We start from the raw sequence: 27,281 nt of genomic DNA, 5'->3' as shown, positions 1-27,281 counted from the left end.
CAAAGGCAGCAAGACCGTCTCATGGGGTCACACCAAGGATGACTGCATTCCTGCTCGAGTCCCGAGTCTTGTCACCAAACTTCACTCAACATAATAATAGTACATTCCGTTTCCTTAACTTTTTCTTCTGAAATGTGTTATTTTTTTATTGTTGCTTTTTTCTATTGAAAAAAAGGTAGTACAACGTTTAAACACCCAATGTTTTTTTTTCTTTTTGTAAAATGTGTAGTACATCGTTTAAACACCCAAGCGTTCATAAATGGTCACTGTACCAGACAATAGAGTGTCTTATACTCTGTTTCATACTTAGCGTGCAACGCTGTCAAAGGTACTAAAGTGTTGCGCATGAAAAAAAAAGAAAAAGTGTTACTCCGCGCGTTTCGTGGACGAGTGGTAGAAGGCGCTGCTCTGGCGATATTGTTGTCTCGGTGGCCGTAATTCAAACCCATTTTATGCGCAAAGATTTTTTTTTTCTTTTTTAGACATACTTTTTTTGCAAGATTGTGCGCATTGACGAAGTGCATATTTCAGTTCCTCCTTCTTGATTTTTATTTATAAGTCGCCGAGAGGCCAGATTTCTACCATCTGGTCTGCCGCTTTGCAAGTGTTATTTGCCTCCAGCACCGAGTTATATTTTTCTTTCGTGCAGCGTGGAATGAGGAATCGCCCTGATAGCGGCCTTGTCCCAAAATTTATAATAAAACATTAACGACAATAGTTGTGGCCTGTACAGTTTATTTTGAAATAGCTGTCAAGGGTAGGAATCTCCCTCTCGGAGCACTTGCAATGCACCTTCAGGCGAATGGCGTTCTGTGTGAACTCGTCATGCTTGACGGTCCCCGTGCTCGAAACTTTTTTGTTGCGTGGTCTTTGCTTCGGGGACGCCACCTTGCCAGATAGGCACTGCGCCTTGCACTTCGCAACAGTACAGGGCACACTCCAGTGTCGTTACTGGCCGTCTCCAGGACTTCACGACCGAATTCTCCGGGGAATGTGTTCTTATACTCCAGTACACATTGGCGATCATCTGCTTGCACTCTTTCAAGATTTTCGCACAACGAATCTTCGAAAACATCTGAGCAGGAAAGGTACTTGAGCTTGCTGCGTAAGACGCCATCTTCTCAAAACCAGCCAGTGCCACACAACCCGAAAACCCACAGCGGCTGCCACACGGATGAACACGAAAACAATTTAAGGTGGTTTACATTATCTTTTCCGTTTTCTTGAAAAACATTTGTGCTCCGTTGAAATCACAACGCCAATATCAGTTACTAGCCCCGAGAAGGCACATTTTCCAACTTTTTAAGATTTTTCTGCAGGGGACGCACTATCTTGTGGGGCGAACGTAGGCACGGTCAGCAATGCAAACCGGTGCGCTAGCTTTGACTGCGTTGCGCTCTATGTATGAAACAGGGTATAGGATCGCTTCAGACGGGGCAACCTTTCCAGCAATTTTGGGGCTGCTGGCGGGTTGTTCCCTAGTTTTCCCTAGTTCAACACAAATTGCTGAGATTGGGTCCGGCTCGAAGCGGACGAGCAACTCGGAGATGTTTGAAGCGGCAGCAGCCAATCAGGAATGCAATATTTTCACGTGACACCCCTGTGGTCGTGATGATGAGAACTGAGGACTTAGTTCTGGTTTGAAATGGATCATTTTTGAAAATAAACTCTTTCAAAAAGACGAGTTAGTATTCTCAGCCCAATTTAAAGATATAAAAACAGGTTTTTAGGATATAACTGTGTGTCTAAATACTGTAAGAAAAATAAAATTTCATGATGATGATGGCAAGTCGTAGCAATTCGGTTGCTGCATGTGAACGCGGGCGGCCCGTGTTGCTGGTGTTGCGACATGAAGTTGCTGGGCGAAATTGTTCCGTATGAAGCGGGCTTTAAGGAACTGAATTCAAGGGCCGTGGAGCTCTGGGGGCAAGCCCACCTGGAAACATTTTTTTTTTCTTTTTTGCCTTTTTCAGTATTTAAATAGATATATATATATATACATATATACTTTTTTAAAGTTTTAACATATAGATGCATAATTTACACACTAATTCATTTTCAGAAGCGCTTTTATTCACACTCTGTGGCTTTCTAGTGCTGGCAATAGCTTCTCGGTGAGCTAATGCCAGCTCTGCAAAGGGAGAGGGATCTTCCCACGCTTTGCAGGCTGTAAAGCTGTGGCTTGCACAGCTCTAGTGTGTCACACCCACTGATCTCTATGACAAATGCTGGATCGCGTTTGCCCGCTCCGCGAATGCGGTCACTGGCGGCCATCTTTAGGTAGAGTTATATCACCTCTAGCCAATGTAAGCTGCTGCAGCCGCTATCATCCATCCATGGCAGATAGGGTTTTGGCAGGTGGGTTGGCAGGCTGCGGTCAAAATAGCGTGGGTGATATTGCGTGCTTGATTAAAATTATTTGACGAAACATGTTTTTGAAACCCGGCGTGAACAGTAGTCCGGTTTTTGAGGACCTGGTAAAAGTTTCACGAAATCGCAGCACCGAGAGAAAAGCAGCACAGCACGTATCGAAAGTCGCATCGAAAGAAGCATCGAAAGCAGACGACGGTACGGAGTCTGCTTTTGATGCGAGCTGCGCTGCTTTCCCCCGGTGCTGCGCTTTCTTAGAACTTTTGCCGGGTCCTCAAAGATGAGGCTACCGTTCACGCCGGGTTTCAAGAATCTGCTTCGTCTAACAACTTCAATCAAGCACGAAATGTCACCCACGGTACAGTGTACTGGATCTACGGCTATTTTTATGGCAGCCTGCCGCCATTGCGCTGTCCGCCATATTACTATGATGGCTAGAGATGATATAACTCTACCTAAAGATGGCCGCCAGTGACCGCATTCCAGTCCATAGGAGGAGCTGGTCAAACGCGATCCAGCAAATAGACATAGAGATCAGTGGTCACACCTCGCTCACTGGCTCCATCGCGAAGCATAGGTGCTTCATGATTCGCGCCACACCGTAAGCCCAAAAAACGGTTGGCTGACAAACCTGGGACCATTTGTCACTGTACTCAGCTATGGTATGGTGGCATGGACGGGGCATGAAGCAGGGGTACAGCTTGGAAATGCTGATCTTCATGACATTTTAAACGCATTTTTCGTTACTTTTGTGTCGAGTTGTCAGCATTCTAAAGGTGAGAAAGCAAGCAGCAGCGAGAGCAAGAAAAGAAAAATTTAAGACCGCTTTCACCAAGAATCAATTACGAGCACTAGAAAGGCATGGAGTGTAATTACAATGCTCCTAAAGGTGAATTAGCGTATAAATTAAGTACTTGTGCCTCAAAAATACAAAAAACAATGTAAATATAGTTATAAGGATAAAAATATACACCAGGAGGACTTAATCCAAAACTACAGTCTGTAAGTTTGAAATTTGACACCTTAAACCCTTGGCCACCACCCAATTTCATTTCCAGATCGTTCATCGAGGTATATGAATTTTGTTTGCAGCTGTCGGCTGCAAGAGAGATTGCTTTCTTTTGATTTACTTTACTATTCCCACCAAATATGACAAGTGATAAAGAATAGAACCTCATTTGGTTGGCCGAGGCACTGTGCTTGCATCAAGGCAAACTAGCCTGTCTTGCTGTGTTCATATTTTGTTTCATCATCTGTTTAGGATGCTGTTGTCGCTCATCAAAAGAAAAAAAAACGAACTAATTCTGACTTATTCTGGTGTGCAGGTACCCTTGGCAGTAAACTCTGCTGAATGGGGCAAAATATAGATACTTTTTTTAGCAAATATGCATCGTTTTAGCAAAATGAGCTACACTATTTGACTAACGTGAAACAGAACGAGCCTCTCCACTTGGGTCTTTTTTCATCTCTCGCAGACGCTATTTCCTGCTTTTTGTGGTTTGTATCAGACTTTTGTATTCTGTCCGGCCAAAGCATCTGTGTTACACCAAGACTGGGTTCTTTAGGATATCTACAGGTATTCTTCGCAGCAAATGGCTTCCAATCATGAATAAGAGTTCGTTCTCGGCCACCGAGAGCAAGTATTTTCAAGGTGAGCTATTGCCCGCCTATGAGTTTTGTATTTCAATCCTCTTGAATGCCATAACTTATGTGTAGTGGTCTTGCATTAGTATTTTGTTGTCTCTCTTCTGCAAAAACACCCAAGTTTGACTAAGACCAGGTTCTTTCTTATACATGCAGGTCTTGGTGGCAAGCACCAGCCAATCAAGGCCAGAAGTTTGCTCTTTGCCGCGCATGGCAAGTGTTTTCAAGGTGAGTGATTGATGTCTATCTGAGTTGTTTGTTTCATTCCTCACAAACGCTCTATTTCCTGTCTGTATAGTGGCCTTGTTTCAGGCTTTTGTGTCTCTGTCCGGCCAAAGCATCTGTGTTAGACTAATCTTTAGGATATGTGCAGCAATTCTTGGCAGCAAGTGGCTGCCAATCAGGAACACGAGTTTGGTATCGGCCACCAAAAGCAAGTATTTTCAAGGCGAGCTATTGCCCGCCTATATGAGTTTCAGCGTTCATCAAGGAGCGCAAAATCAAAGCCCGGGGGTTGGCCATTGCAAAAATGTTGAATCGAAAGCGCATAGGGAGGAAGCTTTACAAAAGTATCCACCTGCTTCTACAAGACAAACCAAAACTAAGAATGTGGGTTCCATTTGAAAAAAAAAACAAAACGACATTGTCAGCCCGAATTAACTCGGGGGCGGCACTGAGCAAACAAGCCACGGTACGAGTATGCTTGATTCAGGCGTTTGTAGGGGTAGTAGATAACTCGGTGTTTTCTAAAAAAAATATTTTTTTTCCTAAAAGTGTGGTCGTCGAATATTCAGGGATGGGCATTGAGTCGGGATGTTAAGGTAAAAATTTCATCCGCATGCCGGGATTCATGTGCCTTGTCCCCCTAGCGAGCGGGACAAGGCCTTCAAACTTTTGGGTTCACAAAAGGGGTGCGTCAGTATTGACGTCTCATTTCACATCATTCGTCTCAATTTAAAACGCACTATAAATGACATGCCTGAGATTTGTTTGGGTGTACTTCCTTTCAGCAAGTATATGGTTCTGTCTCAAAAAAGTCTAATCTGATGTTGACGCTCCTCAGGTCTCCACCGACGATTCATGAGGACGAGACCCAACCGGGACACTAGAGAGGAACGGCTTCAGCAATGGAGGCTACATATACGACAGCTTCTTGCGGACAAGAAACGAAAATAGATAGATGGTGGGTGTTTCATTTGCTATGCGTTTTGGCGTGCACATTATGTTTGATATGTTTCAAGATTCCTGCAGAGTTCGGTTTCAACTATTGTAAAATACCGAGCATGCGCCCAGGTCGCAGAAGCGCCTACCCTCTGATTCGGAACGATCCGCAAATAAGCAAAGGGCATACCAGACACCCATCCACCTCTTTTGAGCCGTGCTATTGAAAGAGCACATCCAGCGCCAGGTGCTGTGGCGCCTTTGCCACAATAGCGCCAGTCGCAGGGCTGACAGATCCGTGACTGGTGCAAGCCATGGCATGGCCTTTGGGAACCAGGGAATCGAGATTAAAGAAGTAGCGCAGAAATTGGAGGCGACTGGTGAAGGTGAGCAGAGTTAACAGAAAACAAGGATGAAGGGAGTTCTGTCGCATGAGGCATCTGTGTCCCGTGCATGTAATTTTGAGTGTGCTGTAGGTGGCTACCCCAAAAAATTGTTACTTGGACGTAACTAATCGCAAACCTCTCTTGCAGTTTCCATGGCCCACAAGCCAGCCGGCGCCAGTTCGTTCTCGTTCAAAGGTGAGGATTCTAGATTTTCTAGATTGCTCTGAAGCAGCAATACTGAAGCCAGAGAAGCGGTACGGCATGTTTAATCGTCAGAACGACTGGGGACGCTTTCACTGATGCTTGTTTTGCTGCAATACACGTGTGTATTGCAGCAAAACAAGCTGCAGTGAAAGCGTCCCTACTCGTTCTGAGCTCCTTCAATTAAAGGTGCCGTACCGCTTGTCTGTCTGGCCTCAGTGTTGCTGTGGGCGACAAAACGTGTGCCCAGTTTTGTCACAAGAGGCATATTATGTCACGCACATGTAATTTTGAATTTATCCGGCTTAGTGTGGTGTAGGTGGCTGGTCAAAGAAATTGATACTTGGACGCAGCTAATCGCAAATCTTTCTGGCAGTTTCCACAGCCTAAAAGACAGCAGGTCCCAGTTTGCTTTTTTTCAAAGGTGAGAATTCCAGATTCCCGAAGGAGGAATACTGAAGCCATATGACCGGTACAGCATTTTTAATTGACGGAGCTCAGAACGACTGGGAGCTCCTGCATTGAAGCTTATTTTTCTGTAATACAAGCGGGCGACATTGACACGTGCCCAGTTACGTCGCAAGAGGATATCTATGTCCCGCGCATGTAATTTTGAATCTTTCAGACTTAGTGTACTTTACGTGGCTACTCAAAGTAACTGCTACTTGGACGCAACTAACCGCAAATCTCTCTTCCAGTTTCCACGGCCTACAAGCAAGCAAGCACCAGTTCGTTTTTCCTCAAAGGTGAGCATTCCAGATACTCTAGTGAGGTGCGAAGCAGGAATAGTGAAGCCAGACGAGCGGATACGTATATTTAATTTACCGAGCTCAGAATGACCTGTGGCAGTGGCATTGAAGCTTATTTTTCCACAATCAAACGCAGACATAATTTTGAATCTACCCGCTTGGTGAAGGATTGCTACTTGTCGCAAACTAATCACAAATTTTTATTTTGCAGTTTCTATATAACTACAACTGGCAGGTGCTGTTTTCATTAAGGTGAGGATTTCACATTCTGTTTTCAAACATCAAGTTTTTGAATGAGAGTCCTAAACAATAAACTTTCTTTTGCAGTAAATGCCAGATCCTCCAGTTCAGGATAATGTTATATATTGGGTATGGATAAGTCCATTGTTTTGCTTCTTTATTCACAATTTCACAACAGCAACATTTTTTAAATTTATCACTCAGAAATACACACAAGAAGAGACTGCGTTGCAGAGAAATGTTGCACTGAACTTGATATTCCAACTCGTATATAGTTTTATTGGTAGCCGATATAATATATTGGATTCCAATATCTATAATACGCTGAGTATATTGGAATCGTAAACCCTTTTTGGATCCCTATACGACACATGGGGATCCAATAAGGGTTTATACGGTATTGGATTCCAATATTTTCACTGTATTATGGGTATTGGAATCCCATAACAAATCCTTATTGTAATACAATACAATAAATGTAATGTTTTCCAATACACTGTCTATATTGTATTGCAATACAATAAAAAGATATTGTTTACCAATATCCATAATACGCTGTTTATATTGGGGTTTTCCAATAGGGCAGGAGGACCTAAACAGAAACTATAGTCTGTAAGTTTGAAATTTGACACCTTAAACCACTTGGCCACCACCCAATTTTATTTCCAGGTCGTTCATCGAGGTATATGAATTTTGTTTGCAGCTGTCGGCTGCAAGAGAGATTTCCTTATTTTCATTTACTTTACTATTCCCACCAATTATGACAAGTGATAAAGAATAGAACCTCATTTGGTTGGCCGAGGCACTGTGCTTGCATCAAGGCAAACTAGCCTGTCTTGCTGGGTTCATATTTTGGTTCATCACCTGTTTAGGATTCTGTTGTCGCTCAACAAAAGAAGAAAAAAAAACTAATTCTGACTTATTCTGGTGTGCAGGTACCCTTGGCAGTAAACTCTGCTAAATGGGGCAAAATATAGACACTTTTTTTAGCAAATATGCATCGTTTTAGCAAAATGAACTACACTATTTGACTAACGTGAAACAGAACGAGCCTCTCCACTTGGGTCTTTTTTCATCTCTCGCAGACACTATTTCCTGCTTTTTGTGGTTTGTACCAAACTTTTGTATTCTGTCCGGCCAAAGCATCTGTGTTACACTAAGACTCGGTTCTTTAGGATATCTACAGGTATTCTTCGCAGCAAATGGCTTCCAATCAGGAACACGAGTTTGTTCTCGGCCACCGAGAGCAAGTATTTTCAAGGTGAGCTATTGCCCGCCTATATGAGTTTTGTGTTTCATTCCTCTTGAACGCCATAACTTATGTGTAGTGGTCTTGCATTAGTATTTTGTTGTCTCTCTTCTCCAAAAATACTCAAGTTTGACTAAGACCGGGTTCTTTCTTATACATGCAGGTCTTGGTGGCAAGTACCAGCCAATCAAGGCCAGAAGTTTCCTCTTTGCCGCGCATGGCAAGTGTTTTCAATGTGAGTGATTGACGCCTATCTGAGTTGTGCGTTTCATTCCTCACAGACACTCTATGTCCTGTCTTTATAGTGGTCTTGTGTCAGGCTTTTGAGTCTCTGTCTGGTAAAAGCATCTGTGTTAGACTAAGTCTCGGTTCTTTAGGATATCTGCAGGTATTCTTTGCAGCAAAAGGCTGCCAATCAGGAACACGTGTTTTTTCTCGGCCACTAAGTGCAAGTATTTTCAAGGTGTGCTATTGCCCACCTATATCAGTTTTGTGTTTCATTCCTTTTGGATGCAATTTCCTGTGTGTAGTGGTCTTGCACTAGTATTTTGTTGTCTCTCTTCTGCAAAAGCGCCCAAGTTTAATTAAGACCGGGTTCTTCTTATATATGCAGGTCTTGGTGGCAAGAACCAGCCAATCAAGGCCAGAAGTTTGTTTTTTGCCGCGCGTGGCGAATGTTTTCAAGGTGAGTGATTGATGCCTATCTGAGTTGTTTGTTTCATTCCTCACAGACACTCTATTTCCTGTCTGTATAGTGGCCTTGTTTCAGGCTTTTGTGTCTCTGTCCGGCCGAAGCATCTGTGTTAGACTAATCTTTAGGATATGTGCACCAATTCTTGGCAGCAAGTGGCTGCCAATCAGGAATACGAGTTTGTTCTCGGCCACCAAAAGCAAGTATTTTCAAGGCGAGCTATTGCCCGCCTATATGAGTTTCAGCATTCATCAAGGAGCGTAAATCAAAGCCCGGGGGAGGGCTATTGCAAAAATGTTGACTCGGAAGCGCATAGGGAGGAAGCTTTATAAAAGTATCCACCTGCTTCTACAAGACAAACCGAAACTAAGAATGTGGGTTCCATTTGAAAAAAAAAAAACATTGTCAGCCCGAATTAACTTGGGGGCGGCACTGAGTAAACAAGCCACGGTACGAGTGTGCTTGGTTCAGGCGTTTGTAGGGGTGGTAGATGACTCGGTGTTTTCTAAAAAAAATATTTTTTTTTCTAAAAGTGTGGTGGTCGAATATTCAGGGATGGGCATTGAGTCGCGATGTTAAGGTAAAAATTTCATCCACATGCCAGGATTCATGTGCCTTGTCCCCCTAGCGAGGGGGACAAGGCCTTCAAAATTTTGGGTTCACAAAAGGGGTGCGCCAGTATTGACGTCTCAATTTACATCATTCGTCTCAATTTAAAACGCACTGTAAATGACATGTCTGAGATTCGTTTTGGTGTACTTCCTCTCAGCAAGTATACGGTTCTGTCTCAAAAAGGTCTAATCTGATGTTGACCGCTCCTCAGGTCTCCACCGACGATTCATCAGGACGAGACCCAACCGGGACACTAGGGAGGAACGGGTTAAGCAAGGGAGGCTACATATACGACAGCTTCTTGCGGACAAGAAACGAAAATAGATAGATGGTGGGTGTTTCATTTGCTATGCCTTTTGGCGTGCATATTATGTTTGTTATGTTTCAAGATTCCTGCAGAGTTCGGTTTCAACTTTTGTAAAATACCGAGCATGCGCATGCATCCAGGTCGCAGAAGCGCCTACCCTCTGATTCGGAACGATCCGCAAATAAGCAAAGGGCATACCAGACACCCATCCACCTGTTTTGAGCCGTGCTCAAAATATTGAAAGAGCACATCCAGCGCCAGGTGCTGTGGCGTCTTTGCCACAACAGCGCCCGTCGCAGAGCTGACAGATCCGTGACTGGCGCAAGCCATGGCATGGCCTTTGGGAACCAGGGAATAGAGATTAAAGAAGTAGTGCAGAAATTGGAGGCGAGTGGTGAAGGTGAGCAGAGTTAACAGAAAACAAGGACGAAGGGAGTTCCGTCGCATGTGGCATCTGTGTCCCGTGCATGTAATTTTGAGTATGCTGTAGGTGGCTACCCAAAAAAATTGTTACTTGGACGTAACTAATCGCAAACCTCTCTTGCAGTTTCCATGGCCCACAAGCCAGCCGGCGCCAGTTCGTTCTCGTTCAAAGGTGAGGATTCTAGATTTTCTAGATTGCTCCGAAGCAGCAATACTGAAGCCAGACAAGCGGTACGGCATATTTATTTGACAGAACGACTGGGGACGCTTTCACTGAAGCTTGTTTTGCTGCAATACACGTGTGTATTGCAGCAAAACAAGCTCCAGTGAAAGCGTCCCTACTCGTTCTGAGCTCCATCAATTGAAGGTGCCGTACCGCTTGTCTGTCTGGCTTCAGTGTTGCTATAGGCGGCAAAACGTGTGCCCAGTTTTGTCACAAGAGGCATATTATGTCGCGCACATGTAATTTTGAATTTATCCGGCTTAGTGTGCTGTAGGTGGCTGGTCAAAGAAATTGATACTTGGACGCAGCTAATCGCAAATCTTTCTGGCAGTTTCCACAGCCTAAGAGCCAGCAGGTCCCAGTTTGCTTTTCTTCAAGGGTGAGAATTCCAGATTCCCGAAGCAGGAATACTGAAGCCATAGGACCGGTACAGCATTTTTAATTGACGGAGCTCAGAACGACTGGGAGCTCCTGCATTGAAGCTTATTTTTTTGTAATACAAGCGTGCGACTTTGACACGTGCCCTGTTACGTCGCAAGAGGATATCTATGTCCCGCGCATGTAATTTTGAATCTTTCAGACTTAGTGTACTTTACGTGGCTACTCAAAGTAACTGCTACTTGGACGCAACTAACCGCAAGTCTCTCTTCCAGTTTCCACTGCCTGCACGCAAGCAAGCACCAGTTCGTTTTTCCTCAAAGGTGAGCATTCCAGATACTCTAGTTAGGTGCGAAGCAGGAATAGTGAAGCCAGACGAGCCGATACGTATATTTAATTGACCGAGCTCAGAATGACCTGTGGCAGTGGCATTGAAGCTTATTTTTCCACAATCAAACGCAGACATAATTTTGAATCTACCCGCTTGGTGAAGGATTGCTACTTGTCGCGAACTAATCACAAATTTTTATTGTGCAGTTCCTATATAACTACAGCTAGCAGGTGCCGTTTTCATTAAGGTGAGGATTTCACATTCTGTTTTCAAACTTCAGGTTTTTGAATGAGAGTCCTAAACAATTAACTTTCTTTTGCAGTAAATGCCAGATCCTCCAGTTCAGGAATATGTTAAATATATTTGGTATGGATAAGTCCAGTGTTTTGCTTCTTTATTCACAATTTCACAACAGCAACATTTTTTTACAATTTATCACTCAGAAATACACACAAGAAAAGACTGCGTTGCAGAGAAATGTTGCGCTGAACGTGATATTCCAACTCGTATATAGTTTTATTGGTAGCCGGTATAATATATTGGATTCCAATATCCATAATACGCTGAGTATATTGGAATCGTAAACCCTTATTGGATCCCCGTACGACACATGGGGATCCAATAAGGGTTTATACGGTATTGGATTCCAATATTTTCAGCGTATTATGGATATAGGAATACCATAACAAATCCTTATCGTAATACAATACAATAAATGTATTGTTTTCCAATACACTGTCTATATTGTATTGCAATACAATAAAAAGATATTGTTTACCAATATCTATAATACGCTGTTTATATTGGGGTTTTCCAATAGGGTACCGAGATACAAAATCTGCCGAGGCAGTAGAGACGGCCGTCGCTGTTGTCTCAAGGGCTGCCACCGAGGATAGGTGGAAGCAGTCACCCCTCTCAAAATAAGAGGGTGAAAACCCCAAGGCTGCGTGCGTCCAGCCGTTCAAACTACGGAAAAGCTGACGGCGTAACAGCCATTGTTCCCGTAAGTGATGGCGTAACAACCTTGCGCTCTGCTTCAAACAAACCGTTGCTAGGGCCGTTGTTAGCGACAAATATATGTCGTGAGGTTTGAACTTTACATAAAAGAGTAATAATTTTTTTATAAGCATTTTGTCGTTTGAATATCTAGTCATGAATACTTTTCCTATCGTCTCAGTACCATAAAGCGATGACAAAAGCCCGTAAAAAAGGTTCGCAAGCGGTTTTGTCTTGCAAGCAGACGAAACGATGGCTTCGCAGGTTCCGTGGTTCTCTCCAAGTGAGTACGCGACTGGTTGGAATGAAGTTGGTGACGATTGACGAAACTTCTACACTCGGGGTCAACTTTCTGTGGGATTTCGAAAACGAAAAGTGCCCATGCCCGTGCAAGTTGATGGACGCTCGAAATGCGCGAGCTCGCGAACGCCTTCATGTGGAGCTTATCTCCGCAATAATTTCAAATTTGAAAACACTGTGAAAACGAACCACGTACAAGGACAACGTGAGGTGTATCAAGGTTCAAGTGCAGTCCAGCACACGTTTCAAGGATTTCTGACAGCACAGTTGCTTCAGTGCTTGTTTGTGTTATCAAACCAACTCTCCGTGACATGTAGATATTGGCGCAAATGGAAACAAATCGTCAATCGTAAGCCAGGAAAAAAATATTTAACCAGCGAGCATGGGCCAGAAACGAAATAAAGGAAAAACGTGGAAACAGCAGCAGAGAGCGACTATGCGTCGGCGTCGGCTTGACGGGTGGCTAGCGCGAGAGTAAAGAAGTGCCTCGTTTTCGGGAGACTCTTTGTGAGTCGACAAATCTGTGCTCGGTTAATTATTTACAACACTCGGCATCTTGAACATGCGACCTAAAATGTCCGGGAGTGAGCTGGAGCAAGACTGACAAGGCAAGGTCATTCTGGCCTCCTTATCTTGTACACTCGGGGTGTAAGAGTAAACTAAACTCTTCTAGAAGCACGGGGAAACGTTCTTTCTGAGTCATGCACGCACCAGTAAAACTTACCCGATGTTATTATCCAGCTCCTTTGCTATTTGGGGTCTTGGCGCCACAAACAAGAAGTTTCCTTGGTTGCTGAAGGTAAAAGCTGAAGAAAAACAGTATCAGTATGCATGGCAGAAAAAGGGTAACTTGTTCTCACGAAATAAGACAGCTGACCGTGTTATAAAAATTAATTGCCAGGCCGATCTTGATAAGATTGTGTGAACAGTCCGTGGGCTGCGGAAGATATTGTTTTTTTCCCCGTTTTTAATGGCGGACTTTTATCGCGATCCAGCATCTTTTTCTCGTTTCGCTCAAGAATGTCTTGTTTGTAACAAAAGGGCGTTACCATATTTCACTTAAATGATACAAGTCTTGGTAATAAACACGATGACAATGATTTGGTTTTGAACCCCTTAAATTTCACTTTTTATATCTTAGCATTCACCGAAACGTGGTTTACGAGCAGAAATGACGTCTTTTTCCCAGCTTATAACAGTGAGGGAGTATAGCGAAGTGATAAGAGGGGCGTGGGGGGAGGAGGGAGGGGGGTTGCTCTCTATTTTCGGGATAACCTGGATTATGAATTATCCTCTGAGTTACCGTCATCGCCATGATGTCTCTTTATTGTGCCAATAAATGACCACAAGTATAATGCTGCACTGGTATGTAAAAGTTAAGGCAATCATCATATACACAAATTCCACATGCCAAAATATGCATCCACGAATTCATATGAAGAACTGAAATCCATTCGAACAACTTATATACATCACTTAGAATAAAAAAGCATATTATGCGATTTTTTTTTAATTCAACAGTTATTGAAACTATCTAAGTTTTCATTTCCAAAGTTATTGACACATATCTGCATTCCAGATAAAGGCGATAACATTAGGTTGTTCTAAGGGTAGAAAGTAAAAACACTCCTATTAAAACGAGCCGGAATATTACAATTAACTTTGCACAAAAGCTTGGGGTCTATATCATTAGGAATTGCTCTGTGCAAAAATACTATATCACGTGTCAGCCTTCTGGTGGATAGAACTTGAAGCCCTAATTTAGCAAGAAGTACGTAATTATAAAAATGGTTTGTGCCAAAATGTGTTTCCTTAGCTATGCGTATCAGGCGTCTCTGAACAGACTCCATGTGTGCTTCATCATGTGCACTAAGGGAATTGCACACTATCGAACCAAACTCTAATCTAGACCTGATAAGGGAGCAAACCAAGCGGAGCAAGCAAGCATGGCCCTCAAAATGTCCAGTTATGCGAGTTATCATTCCCAGCAATGTAACAGTGGTGCAAACAATCTCGCTGACCGTGGTAGATTAACAAAAGCGAACTAGCAAAATGCACGCGGATATCACGAGTAAGAGACACTCGTGAAATAATCTTAGCGTCAATCGAATACAAATATTACACAGGCTCCCGTTTGCTACTCAACGACAAAACCTTTTTTTTTTCAGCATTAATTATTAAAAGATTTGCCATACACCAATCAACTATACACGACACATCATTCTGAACAAGCACACAGTCATCCCCCGAACGAATTCTCAAAAACAGTTTATGTCGTCAGCAGATAGTAACGCATTTCAATTAGCTATGCAAGTTTCAATGTCATTGATTAAAATCAGAAACAAAAGTGGCCCTGGGGTACTCCAGACGGGGGAAGAAAAAGATAAAAAAGACTGTCTGAAATGCGAACGACGCAACGTCGGTCAGACAGATAGCTTTTGAACCAATTTACGAGCACAGGAAGGAATCCGTTCTGCGATAGCCTATGCAAGGGAAAGGCATGATTAAATTTGTCAAACGCCTTGGAGAGATCAAAATCAATAACGTCATCCTGACCACGACCATGAACGTAGGTTGCCGAATAATCGAGAAAGGTGCATATATTCGTCTCAATTGACCGTCCTTTACGAAAACCATGGCGAAGGGCAGTAATGCGTTAATTGAAATAGGAAGGCACACCTGTGTGCAGTAAATCTCAAATACCTTTGCAAAAGCACATTGCAGAGACACAGGGCGATAATTGTTTGCGGCAGAAGTATTCCAAGCCGTGTGTACTGAAACAACAACCGACTCCCTCCAAACAGATGAAAAAAACAAAAAAAACGTACCCAAGGTAACATTAAATGCATGTTCTAAGACAAGTGCAAACACACTCGAACAACCAATGAAAATAAAATTTGGAATTAAATATATGCCAGTTAATAATTTCGGCTGCATTTTTTTATGGCCTCGGTTATTTCGCGGAGACTGACTTTGTTAATCATGAAGAGGCCCGAGTAATGCTGATCATTCAATAATGCACTATCTGCAGGAACATCCGATGAAAAGCAACCATTAAAGTGACTAGGGAATATGTTGGCAGCGCCTTTATGGTCAGACGGATATCCTGAGTCGCTCTTTATGCTGATACCCTCTCCTCTGCGTCCCGAGTGCTCCTTGGCAAATTTCCAAAGTTTATGTGGATTGTGTAAGAAACTATCTTCCACTGTTTACAGATAAACACGTTCGTCATAAACAAATAACTTTTTCACGAGAGAGGAGTAGATGCTAAACCTAGCGTACCACGTTTTTGCTCTGTTTTTCTAGAGTGTTTTATTAAAGGGCAACTCCGGTCCATACTCCTATTTCGGGATTATGGCTGTTTTTAGTGCAGTCAGCGTCCCTCAATTGCAAGGTGTAATTTTTTTTTTCTCGTTATTGCGCGTAGTTTTAAAGATATCGACGCCTCAATCTTTTGTTTGGGGCGCGCCCAACAAAACCGAAACTAGCCGCTCGAGGCCCCGGCAACGCTGGAAATCAGCCGCTATGTGAACGTGACGTCAGGATCGTTCTCGATCAACGAGTACGCAGGCCTAGCGGCACCTACCTCTGTTGCGCTAGCTGTCTAAAGATAGGAGGTAAGCTGATTTTGTTTTAATGCTGTGTACGCGGTAGTTTTCCAGCATATGTAGCAAGAGTTAGTGCGTATACCCGAAAGCTAGCGACAGGAAAACCGGTGAACTCGTTCGGTGCCCTATTCGGTGGCCGCCGCCTTACGTGCGCTATGCCATACTCGTCGCTTGTATACCCAAAACCTAACGACTGGAAAACCCGTGAACTCGTTCGGTTCCGTACTCGGCGGCCGCCGCCGTGCGTGCGCTATGCCGTACTCGTCCTTGTATACCCAAAAGTTAGCGACTGGTAAACGAAAGAACTCATTCGATGCCGCACTCTGCGGCTGTCAACGTGCGTGCGGTCTTCCGTACTCGTCGTTAGGCCTAAATTGTCATCGGGGCGCCGTGCATGGAACGGCGTTGTTCTACGCCGCGCTGCCAGTGACGTAGAGTACTGGAGGGCGCTTTCGCTTTCGCGCTGCGGGTCAGTCCCAGACACGAAGGTTTAAGGCTCTTCGGCGTGGGCCGCGGCGCCCGAACACGTGTGCTGGGCAGTACACGTCTGTTTTTTTGTTCTTCTTTCCTCAGGCGCGTAAAAGCGAAGTACAAAGTGCACTCGTCGAACCGCTTTCAACCATACTTTCTCCAATTTCCGGTTCGTTGGAAACTTGCGAAAAAGCACCTCCGGGTTGCGCAGCGGGTTGTTTGAGCAGCCCACAGCGCTGCAAGTTGTACTCGGCATCTTTCGAGGAAGAGCTGGGCAGTCTTGGGCGCACCGAGCTGTTCGCTAAAACGAGTTTTAGTCCTCGCAATCAAATAAACAAAAGGCTATACCGAAGCAACACAGGCTACAGATATAAGCAACGGCTAAACACGCCAATCACAAGCCGAAGTAGCGGTGGTGCAGTGGTAGCGGCTTAAAAAAGCGCACTCCGCGCAACGCCCGGATCGGAGGAAAAAAAGAGAACGATACTTACGTCACGGCCCAATGATGATTTAGCGATCGGCAACCCGCTGGCTGCCAGCTAAGGATCAGCGGCTCGCGGCGGGTCGCATTTTTATTATCGGCATTAGTTGAAAATGCGGCGTCCTCCGGACGTAATATTTTGGCTGGGGTCGTATTTTGTGTCACTACAGCGATACCAGTAATTTATTTAGTTTTGAGTTTTGGCCGGAGTTGCCCTTTATAATAGGCTTTTTTGCGGATATAATGAATCAGATCTTTTGAATACCACGCACAATGCATTTGGCGCTTGGATGATCGCTGAGGAATAAACTGATTGATTCCATTTTTTTACTGCTGATGTGAATAATTTTGCCGCTGAATCAGCTGAAACGTTTTCTAAGATGGGCAACCAGTTATAATCTTCAAAATATTTATGAAGTCCCATAGAGTCCCCTCCTTTCATTGAGTAATTCATGCAACTTTCACTCGCTGCTTTTAAAGAACCATAAAAAAGTGACAGTTGGGGTGGACCGTGTTCACGCTTGCTTGGGTGTGAGACGCGAAGTGTATGGACAAAGAGACGACATTTTTGGGCCAGTACAATAATATATTAAAGCGTTGAACAACTAGAGAATGAACAATTCCAAAAAGTAATTATCGTAAAATCTAACACATAAAGGGTAATTAAAGAATAGTACATCACAGTGTCCGTGAAGCGGGTCTGAATGCTGGTCATGGTTGACACTCCGAAGTCGTGATGCCAGGTAGATTGGCGCGTTGGGGCCGAGTAGTGGAACGACGGGATGGCCTGAAGGGTGTGACTTGAAGTAGCGTCCTGTCTCCCTCGGAGGCCCGCTGACCAGGTCTATATTTGTGGACGACGAACTGACCCCGTGCCAACCACGCCTATCGTTGCGGGTTGGTTTTTGCGTTCACCTGGTCCTGATCGTTCAAATGTGTTAACTTAAATACTCGCTCAGCTCGGAACAAAACTGAAGCGCTTGCTTTATTTTTTTAAGAATTTTGTTTTTTGTTCGATGTTATTATGTTTTCAGAAACATGGTATTCAGACGACAGTGAATTTTTTGAACTGCCAATGTATAATTGATACTTCCTGAATAGAACAACTGGGCGCGGAGAAGGTGTGTCGTTGATGCTTAGAGATAATATGTGTGGTTAGTTTTTAGAAAAATACTCGATCATTAATAAAGACTATGAAGTGCTATCCCTGCTTGTGAACAAGAATTTTATCTTTGTTTTATAGGCCGCCGGACGGAAGCTTGACGTCTTTTTTTGCTTTTCTGGGAACATATTTTATGTCCGCAACACAAAACAGATGTAATAATATTCATAGGGTGATTTTAGTCTAAATATGCTTCAAGATACCCCAAATAAGCAATTAGAAGTACTGATTAACAGTAGTGGTTGTACGAATGTCATTACCTCACCTACCAGAATTATAGCAGAATCATCAACTTCGCTCGATTTGTTTATAATAGGTTTTTAATTGCCCTGCGTAAAATCAGAGATAATTAGCACAGATATGAGTGATCATCAACGTATATTTTTGTGTGTCAAAAAGGGAATATCCAAAACTACACAGAACAGATTTCGAGGATCCTTTCAGAATATTACTGAGCATAACCTTCGTGAATTTAGGACTAAATTCTTGTAACTAGACTGGAACGAAGTCTATAATGAAATGAACGCTCGCGAAGCATATAATTCGCTCTTAAACAAATTTCGCCAACTATATAAAGTGTGCTTTCCTTATTAATCTGTTAGATTTACCAAAAGGAATCGTAAACCATGGGTAACACCGGAGCTTCTTACTAAAATTAATAGAAAAAAATGCTTTGTATAAAATGCTTGTGGAAACACGGGAGCCTGAAAACCTTAAAGTTTTCAAATCATATCAACATAGACTTACAAAGACTAAACAGCTAGAGCAAGGTACTTTTGTAACACTTTATATCATTTGTAATGAGGACAGACGTCACTTGAAAAAAGCTTACCAATGTTCTAAATCGTTCGCGTAACATAAAACGTATCCAAAAAATACGCCTGAGTGACACGGACCTAACGGATGAAGCACTATCCTTCATCTCATCGTGCAATGGATTAAAGGCCAAAACCACGGGCCGCCAGGTCCAATCACGTTTCACGCCAAACTATGACACGCGTAGCATGGGTTAGCTTTGGACGAATAATGCTTGGTATCCAAAAACGCTGCGTCATTTTTATAGCCTCGACACTGCAAAGAGCCAGTACGTCGTGGCTTTCTTTGTAATGTAAAATCGTTGAGTCACTTATTGCTCGATCCGAACCACTGTTCGCCCGTTCCTATCAGTGATCCGAGACGCGGGCACCGATACATGCATCGAAGTGAAATTTCCCGCAATGTCTAAGTGGCTCATGATAGGATCTGGCGGTTCGTAGCTTCTGCCTTTAGTCCATCGTAGGGTGAGACGAAGTATAGCAAACGCTTTCAATGATTATTTTGTAAACCTATCATGAGATGATCCCGATAGAAATGCTTGGGCGTATATCGAACACAGAAGTAGTAGCTCTCTCTTTCTTCAGCCAGTAACGGACAATGTGGTGACACAAGCATTTTTAATCACTAAAGAATAGTAGCAGCTGCGACGCTGACGAGTTACAAATAAGTCAGATAAAATGCGTTTTAGATCTCATATCGCTTTGTTTGACGTATATATTTAATTTGTGCTTGTACAATAGGGTATTTCCCAAAAAATAAGATTGCGAAAGTTAGCGTTTTCTATAAAAAAAGGTGACAAGAATGATATAGGTAACTACAGGCCAACCTCAATTTTATCAGTGTTTTCAAAAGGCCTCAAAAACATTGTACTTTCGCGTATGGTACAGTTCGCAGATAAACACGGTTTAATCACTCCATCACAGTTTGGGTTTCGCGAACACCGTTCTACAGAATTGGCACTTTTAGAACAAAAACAATACATTTTGAAAAGCTTTGAAGAAAACAAATAACTCTTGGTATTTTTATTGATTTCAGCAAAGCATTTGATCACTTAAATCACAGTCTGCTACTAAAACAATTACAAATGTATGAATTTCGAGGACATGCATCAACTATCGGAAAATCTTATCTTGCACATCGTAAACAATACGCTCATATAAATGCTTATTCATCTGATATTAAACCCATTCTATCTGGCGTTTTACAAGCAAGCATATTAGGTTCCTTCCTTTTAATTTATACATTAACGATATTTTCAATATTAATAAAAGCGTTAAATACGTAATTTACGCTGATGATACAAGTTTATTTTTTACCGGTAACTGCTGTAAGGAACTACCAATAAAGGCAAATCAAACGTTGAAAGACCTCGATACTTTTAGTCAATGTAATGCTTTAAACATAAATGATAACAAACCAAAAGCAATTTTATTTCGCCCAAAATATAAGAATGACAATATAACGAAAAGGCACACAGCGCAGAGTAAACGGGGACTAAAGGAAGTGCAAACAGGACAAGTGCTGACACTCAACTGAAATTTAATCACATGAAAACAAAACAAACAGCAACTCCGCCCACACCACATGATACATTCACCACATGTAAAAAAAAAACAACATATCTTTACTACTCAAGCCCAGTGACGTTTGGCTGACGCAGTTCGCGCCTGCTTTTATAATTGCATGCGCCTCTAAAATTTTTCGATCACTCCCTCCCTACCATTACCAAAGATACCCGTCTTACTGAAGGTAGGTTCACCCCCACATCCATGACAATGCAGTGGCAGATGCCCCCCTACAGCTCCCACCACTCATCGCAAAGACAAGTCATTCTCCCGCAGTCTGTGATTAACACATCGGCGCGTATGACCGACGTAGGTTTTCCCACACGTTAGTGGAATCGTGTAAACAACTCCCACCTTGCAAACAAACAAAAGCTTGCCCACAAATTATATTACACTTTACACATTTGACACTTGCTCCGTTCAAACATTTGGTTTCTCCTACACACAAACATATGCAAAGTAATTGACTCAACAACCTTGTCACACGCACGTTAAACTCATAATAAAAAATAACTGTTTTGACCATTGTACACAACGCATCACTGCAAAGAATAATAAGAAAGTTGTGATTATTATTTAACAGACATGCGACTCATATAATCGACGCCCACATTTTCAGAGCCCTTGATATATTCGACTGTAAAGCCGTAGTCCATGAGCGTCAAGCTCCAATGTAGTACACGGCTGTTTATGTGCTTTGCGGAGTTTATGTACAGTAAAGGCTGATGGCCGCTTTGCAGAATGAATGGTTTCCCGTACAAGTACACGTGGAATTTTTTAACTGCCCATACCAGTGCCAGGCCTTCTCGCTCTATCGTCGAGTAGCCGGCTTCATGAGGTGGCAGTTTACGACTCGCGTAAGCTACAGGATGGAGTATTCCATTATGCCGCTGCATGAGAACCGCCCCCACGCTTGTGTATGATGCATCTGTACTAAGCACGAAAGATTCAGAAAAGTCTGGTGCCCTTAAGATGGGTCGACTGGGCAGTAGTTCTTTCAGTTACTCAAAAGCATGTTGTTCCTTTTCCCCCTACTCACTTTGTTCGAAGCTGTCTTTCATGTCAACTCCGTTAGCGGTTGTGAAATTTAAGAGTAATGCGGAACGAAATCTGTGTAGCAGCCAGTCAGGCCAAGAAACAAACGGACACCCTTTTTTCTCTCGGGCGGCTTGGCAACTTGAATCTTTTTTAGCGTCTCGATTTGCGGTCGCAGGAGGTTATGTCCAATGATGTGACCGAGGAACGTGACTGATGTAGAGCCGACATCGCCCTTTGCTGGCCGTATCGTCAGACCAGCATCTCTCACCCGCTGGAAGAATGACTTGAGGGTTTCCACGTGCTCTTCCCATTTATCGGTGGCGATGAGGACATCATCAAAATACTGGTAGACGTTTTGCAGGCCTTGAATCACCTTCCTCATGAGCCGGGTAAGTACCGCCTGTGACGTCTTGATGCCAAAATGCATAAATCGAAACTGAAAAAGTCCCGAAGCCGTAGGTAAAGCTGTCATTTGCTTTGATCCTTCGTGCATCGTCACCTGCCAAAAACATTTCGAAAAGTGAAACTTTGACAAGTATCTGCTGCTTCCCAACTTAGCGAACATCATGTCCACCCTTACGATGGGTTGATTGTCGGGGAAGAGGACCTTGTTAAATTGCCTGAAGTCAATGCACAGCCGCATTGATTCATATTTTTTCTTTACCACCACTATGGGAGATTGGTACGGCGATTCGGAGGGTTCAATTATGCCACGCTGTAACATTTGTTGGACTTCCTCCTGCACCGCTTCTTGGCTAGCGAACGGTATTGGGTATTGCTGTACTCCAATAGAAAATGTTGGTGGTGGTCTTCAGTTTGCACTGCACCAGGCAGCTCTTTCTTGGAACATCTGTGAAACTTTCCTTGAGCGGAGCCAAGAAGGTAGAGACCTGCGCTTGTTGAGAAGCTGTTAGGTCGTTTGAGACTTTCACATCCTGGTGAGCTTCCTTCTTGTGAAGTTTCACAGAAGGTATCTCCTCGTCCTCTATCTCCTCTTGCTGCACCGCGACTGAGACATGCTGGGGTGTTCGGTAAGAAACCGGTCTCTCTTCGTACCTTTTCAGCATGTTAATATGAAATAGACTGGTTCTTGTTTCCAGGTCAATGACGTAGTCGATCTCATTTCTTCTCTCTGAAAGTCTAGGTGAGGATCAACTTGTAGGTATCGGAGGGGAAAAGAAGTAAAACTTTGTCTCCAACAGGGAACTGACGCACTCTCGTATTTTTGTCGTAGTACTTTTTCTGTACAATCTTCGCCATTCTCAGCTGCTCCTGTGCTATCCGTCAGGTGTCTTCCAGCGCTGGCGGAGCTCGACCACGTAGCCGTACAAGGTTTTTACGTTTTCGTCAAAGTGCTCTCCTGTCCAGATTTCCTTTAATATCGACATGGGTCCTTGGACGTATAGCTGCCATACAGGAGATCAAATGGCGCAAACCCAACACTGGCCTGCGGCGCTTCGCGATACGCGAATAGTTGTGGTGCCAAGTATCGGTCCCATCTCTTCGGGCTCTCTTGACACATTTGTCGTATCATCTGTTTCAGTGTGCCATTAAACCGTTCCACGAGGCCATTGGCCATTGGATGACAGGCGTGGTTGAGATCTCCCTAAAATCTAGCGGACGATTAAACTCCTTCATCAATTCGGATGTTAATGATTTTCCTCAATCGCTGATGATTTCTCTAGGAAATCCCACGCGGGAAAACATCTCGAGGAGAGCTTCCGCAATCCTCTCCGTCTCAATGCTTGGTGGGTGCATCAGGATAGCGGGTCGCGTAGTCCACCATGGTTAGTACAAAACGGTCTCCCTTCTCTGAGATTGGTGGCAGTGGTCCCACGATGTCAATTGCTACCCGTTGAAAAGGCGTCTCGATCACGGGCACGTTTTCCAAGGGCACGCGGCCTACGAAGTGTTTTGGAACAGTTCTTTGGCAGGTATCGCATGACTTCACAAACCGCGTGACATCCCCTTTTACCCCTGGCCAATAAAACCCTTTGGGCACTCGATCTGTCGTTCTTTTGATTCCTTAATGGCCAGATAGTGTTCCTTCGTGTGCCATTTTTAGAGCGAACGTTCGGAGGCCAGTTGAGACAACGAGTTGTTCCATTTCCTTTTGCGATGAAAGTCTCTACCGTCAAAAAAGAATCCTGTTCACCAGCACGGACTCGATGTCGGCTGATTTTGAGGCAACCTTACTTCCCACTGCTTCAAAGCATCATCGGAGAGTAGCATCTTGCTTTTGCTTGGCGCTTAGCTCCACCGGTTTGATGTCCAGTGGATTTATTTCTGCAACCGGTAGCCAAGCAGTTGCCGCCGAGGTCCGCATCGTTACAACACTAGCCTGAAACTCGCCTTTCTGCTCTTCGGACTTTGATGAGGAGGTCATCCCTGTCCTAATTTGTTGGTTGCCCAAGATTCTCTAATTTTCTTGGGACTTTTCTTGCAGGGTAAGAAATTTCTGGTCTGCTCTCCACTTGAAATCAGGAGCAGAAGCATCCGGTACGCCATCGATGTTGCCCAAGACGACATCATACAGCGGCCTTTCCATACAGGTCGCCCTTACTCGGCCCCGTGAAATAAGGAGAGTCGATGTCCACCTTCTCTTCAGGTAGGCATCGAACTGTCCAATTGAGAAGGTAGATCGATCGACTCCTTCTGTCAGTTTGTCATCAGAAACCAGGGATCGCTTTACGACGACCGAGTTGTGTCCTGAATCACGCAATACAATGACAGGGTGTCGTTCAAGCAGTCCTTCAGCCGTTGGCATGCCATCTGTTTGAACATTGATTCTTATTTCATCGTCCTCTGCTTTCACAACATTTATTTTAAGCGAGTGACTGTCCAAACGAACTTTCCCAGGCTCATTCTGAGGCGCCAGGTAACACGATGCTCGTCCACCCGCATCTGTCTTGTTAGGCAAGGTCTCTGTTTTATGCCCGCTTTTACGACATTTCCAGAAAGCAGTTGACTTTGGGTTGGATCCTCTTGACTTGAACCAACAGTCTGCTGCACGATGACCTTGCTTGTTGCAAAGGAAACAAGCGGATCGCCCTGTTCCATTTGGAGGCTTAGAAATCTTCCCTTGCCCCAATTGCATGGCCTTTTGGTCCTTATTGGTTCTGCCAAGATAGACTAGTCCTTGAGCGTCAAGATAAAGATTGGCAGCTTCCGCCAATTTGTCATGTCCTTTGCAGCCTCTTTCCCTTAGAAAGATGGTCAGTTTTTCGTGACATTTCTTGAGAAACTTTTCTGACACTATTTTGTCCCAGAAGGCGTCATAAGTACGCTCCGTTTTGGCCATTTCTTGCCAATGGTCAAAATATCCCAACCGACGACCAGTAAACTATCTGCCTGTCTCTGCCTCCTCTGGTCTTGCCTCTCTGAATTTGGCGCGGTTCCCTTCTTCCGTATACCAAGATTGTTGGGGAAAAGTCTGCTCAAGCACAGTAAAGTTTGTAGCATCGTCAGTAGCCATGCGTCCGACTACACTTAATGCCTCCCCTGTCAAGCATAGACTCAAGGACAAGGCCCATTTATCTTGTGGCCACTCTTGGCTCGTTGCCGACCGCTCGAATCGTTGGATGTAGGCGTCACACTCGTTGCGTTTCTCCTTGAAGGCGGGGATGAGCTTGTGTGTGCTCCGGTACCCCTGCACAAAGCCAGCAGCTGCACCCGCACCAGATTCGTTCGGAATTTCCGCTACTGTACTTTCTCGTCGGTCTTGTAATTGCAACTGGAGCTCCAGTAACGCGCGTTCTGCTTCTAGACGTGCACGAGTATGGCCATCCGCTTCTCTAGGGGCTTCGCGTTCCGCGCCTAAGCGAGCCCGAGTAAGGGCTTCTGCTTCTTTAGTAACCTCGCGTTCTGCTGTAGGCAGGTCCCTCTCGCGCGCTCGCTCTTCATCCATCTATTGTTTCAAAGCCGCCCCGGACAGCCCCAACTCCTTGCCAACCTTCATTCATTTCTTGGTATTTATTCTCAAACGTCGCACCAATTCGCAAGGTGAAGCTCTTTATGGTGTCATTTAGGACCAATGTCATGTCGCGGACGCCAGATATGTAGTGGACCGTGCTCAGGCTTGCGTGGGTGTGCGACGCGAAGAGTATGGACAAAGAGACTATACGCCTTGCAAGTGGGCGTATTTTGGTTTTCTGCGCATGGGAAAGGAGGTGTGAAAGTGGGAAAGGAGGTTATACTAAGCTCCGCCTGCTCGGGGGGGGGGGGGGGGGGGGGGGAGGGGTCGCGAATGTAAACATTTCGGCGTCTGCAATGGCGGACGTGCTCTAGCAGCTGTGGCTGTAGCGGTGAGTCTTTCGAGTGGTTGCTGGTTAGAAAAAGGATGTCCAAGGGGCAGCGTTACGAGGGTGTCAACGAGTCTACGACATAACTTCCGCGATACGTTCGACGCCGCTCGGTTAGCTCGATCGATCTTGCTCGGATTCTCTTCCACAGATTAGCACAGGTTTTCAAACCTTTGCCACTTGGGTTTACGCCACGCATACATACCCAATTACGCTAACTGACAACAGCCTTTTAGTCGAGCGAGAAAGTTGTGACAACAACAGCAATCGAGCACATTTGGGCTATGATGTGCTCAGTACCTATCGCACAGCCGCATTTGTTTATTTACAGTCGCAACATCGGCTGTCATCTGTCTTTAGCTGATGATCTTTGAACAACTCATTAAACGCGTGGTACCATTCACGAAACTCGTGTAACTAAACGTTTTAACATAGCGATGAGCATGGTGTTAACTTCTTACCTGAGCGAGCGACCTGCCACGGCATGCTGCTCTTGGGGCGTTGCAGCCACTATTGTGGAAGGTCCGTCTTGGACAGTCCATTTAGAGCCGCGTAAAGTGCAGTAGGCACCATGTGGCTGCACTTGGCGGCCCCGCGAGAGCACTCACAGTGACTTTCTAAAATGTCACCTTCATCGGAGAGCGTCATTTTTACCGCGTAGCTACAGTTTTTAAACGACGCCTGGACATTCGCAACTAGAGTGAAATCCTTCAACTCAAAAGAAAGGACGAATCCTTCAAGGTATTTCCTTTCGCCTTTCTCGTAGGCCGCGTTCTCGCCGGTGAAAATGCGGTAAATCTCCGACATACGCAGAAAAGGTAAAGTAGCCATCGCTTTGACTAGCAGACGTAAAGCAGGCGACTTTAACTGCGCCAACCACGCCAACCCGACGACGTCGTTAAAGAGTGAAAAGTCTCGCCGCACACGAACAGAGGGAAAAAGTATTTGGGAGGGAACTGGCGGACACTAACCAGCCTCACTTGGTTCTCAGCAAACAACCCTAGGCGCCTCGGGACGCCTCGCCAGTGAGTCCTTTGACTTCTCCTTTTGATGCGCGTCTGCTAGTTGTTCGACAAAAACAACATACCGCTCGAGTCATTTCGTCTGCCCTCTCTGAAATGGCGAAGTCAAGCTCGCTCCTAGAGACCTGCAATTCCGAAAGTCGCAGGAAAGGTAAGACAGACATAGACGACGTTGCGAGCGGACGACGTTGCAAAGGAGCAGACGACGCTCAAATAGGGGGTCGCGATCAGCCAATCAGGGCTCGGCGTTCTGACGTCACCGATACCCCGTGCGCAAGAAGCAGACGAACTTGCCCTCCGAATATTTTGGGACAGTTCAAAAATATATTAAAGCGTTAAACAACTAGAGAATTAGGAAATCCAAAAAATTAATTATCGGAAAATCTAACACTTAAAGGGTAATTAAACAATAGTACATCACAGTGTCCGTGAAGCAGGACTAAATTCTGGTCATGGTGGACACTACGAAGCCGTGATGTCAGGTAGATTGGCGCGTTGGGGCCGGGTAGTGGACGACGGGATGGCTTGAAGGGTGTGGCTCGAAGTTGCGTTTGGT

Source organism: Ixodes scapularis, unplaced genomic scaffold (genome assembly GCF_016920785.2).
Source record: "Ixodes scapularis isolate PalLabHiFi unplaced genomic scaffold, ASM1692078v2 ptg001275l_1___fragment_3__unscaffolded, whole genome shotgun sequence".
In the NCBI taxonomy this organism is placed as follows: domain Eukaryota; kingdom Metazoa; phylum Arthropoda; class Arachnida; order Ixodida; family Ixodidae; genus Ixodes; species Ixodes scapularis.
The sequence above is the reverse complement of the archived record's forward strand: the minus strand, read 5'-3'. Positions refer to the sequence as shown.